This window comes from Sitophilus oryzae, unplaced genomic scaffold, assembly GCF_002938485.1.
Source record: "Sitophilus oryzae breed Bouriz unplaced genomic scaffold, Soryzae_2.0 scaffold_359_pilon_pilon, whole genome shotgun sequence".
Lineage (NCBI taxonomy): Eukaryota > Metazoa > Arthropoda > Insecta > Coleoptera > Curculionidae > Sitophilus > Sitophilus oryzae.
In genome coordinates, this window is record NW_022146928.1 from 358,966 (window position 1) to 361,005 (window position 2,040).

Sequence of the window (2,040 nt, forward strand, 5' to 3'; positions counted from 1 at the left end):
TATCTAACAAACTTCTAATAAAGTATACTCTGACTCTTTGAACATTTGTTACAGCTTCTAATAATTAGGTATATCGATAACTTCCTAAGAAATTTTGTTAGCACTTTTAGTTAGTTTAATAATATATGACTCGATACATTCACCTAGAATAAAATCAATAATATCATTTATGAATAGAAAACTACATGTATAACTTTTTCGTTAACATTTGCAATTTCAGACCAGAACTTCTCTGAAGAGAACTTTCTATCCCATGCATGGGGGGGGAGGAAGAAAGGATAAGTTCGGGGTGGGAAGAGGGGCTGGAGTAGGACTTTGGACCTGGTTTAGGTTACTGGGGTGTGTGAGGATTCTCCTCTTGGTTTGTTTAAGAATATCTTACTCTATAACATAAATTTACAATCTGAATTAATCTAATTAGATCAAATTTTCTTCATAGTATAGAAAAGATCAAAACTGTTTGACTGGTAATCGAGCTATCAATAAGCTGACACTAAAATTTAATGCATAATTAAACGGGATAATTATTTTCATGTAAAACAAAACTTTATACTTAATAAGACCACAGGGAGTACATAATTAATTTTTGATTTAATGTATTGCTTGGTATTTGTAGATCTATTATTGTATTGTGATTACAATTGCCTTCTTCTGCATTGATGCATCCTAATTTAAGATTACTGATTTTCTAATACGTAATTAAAGTGAAATTATTTTTCCTACCATTACATAATTAATTTCTTCCTACCATTAGGTAGATACCTGAAAGGTTAATAAATTAAAAACGAATTTATTAAGACATTTAAACTGTTTACCTCATTTCTCACATATTTTTGACACCAAACATTATAAATAAATCAAAAAATATTCGTATACCAACTGAATTATATGATATTTCATTTTGAATAATAAAAGTACTTTTTTACAGGTTTATTTGGCATTGTTTGCATTGTTTTTTGTTGTTTTCTGTTTTGTTTTTGTGCGAGTTTAATAACCCACGATTAACCTTAAACATAACCTTAAACTACACACCATACTAGGGATGTACGATTCGAATCGATTATTATCAAATCGACGTGATTTTTATCAAACGATTTTTTGGTATAATCGATCTTTTTTTTTAAATCGAAGACCGATTTTATTTATACAGTTTTACAGGTTTATTTATTTGTTAGAATTTAGAATAAGAAAAAACACTTTAGTTTTGCTGGAATATTTGTTTGCAGTGCATCCCTAGTAAAAGGCCATCTAGCAATGAACTGAAAAATTAAGTGTAAGTGCTCGCTGCCGCATGCGCCGATGTTTGTTTATCACTTTGATATCAGGTGTCAGATTTTTGTCGGGGCTTCCCATATTTTTATATTTTAGATAACGTAGAATACTCTTTGATTTTACCTTAATTCTTTCTTGGGTATACCCTTTCTTGTATTTTTAATTTATTTTTGGGATATCCCTACTCCATACATTAAACATTTAGAAAATTGATTTATCTATCTTTAGACAACCACCAAAACGTTGACCCATAATAGTAATACATCAGTCCAGTAGAGGACGCTAAGTCAAAAAATTCCGAAATAAAAATTTGTAATTTGTAATTCCTTTAGTGTTTTCGAAATCGTTGTCGGGGTTGCGTCGGTTTTGAAGAAATGTCGAAGAAAACCCCGGACTGTCTACCATCAGCCGCCGGATATAAGTATTAGTAGTAGTTATTAAAGCAAGTTTTTTAACATTTTTTATTGTATTTATGAGTTTAGTGTTTGATTATTATCATGTGAAAAATTTTAAATAATATTTTAAAAGTGATAGGCATGTGATAGGTTTGTGATGTTCAGTTTAATAGATATTTGGTGTGTATGTGTTTGCGTATATGTGTGCTGGATAAAAACACTTTCATTAAAAGGGTAAGCTCTAACTAAACATTAAATGTTATAATTGTTTATTGAAACGATTGAAAATATTTCCTAATATGGCAAAAAAGAAGCTATAATTGTTAAGATTTATTTTTTCAGTTTACTCCACTGTAAAAAGTATTTAAAATAT

At 29.4% G+C, this 2,040-nt stretch overlaps 1 long non-coding RNA gene across 1 annotated transcript; it reads right to left on the reverse strand.

The window, feature by feature from the left end:
• Positions 1–301: 301 nt before the first annotated feature.
• LOC115885067 lies at positions 302–869 on the reverse strand. The gene is made up of 3 exons (XR_004050678.1): positions 816–869; positions 554–762; positions 302–493 (listed from the first exon to the last, which is right to left on the reverse strand). It is a non-coding gene; the product is annotated as an uncharacterized LOC115885067 (long non-coding RNA).
• Between the last annotated feature and the right edge of the window lie 1,171 nt (positions 870–2,040).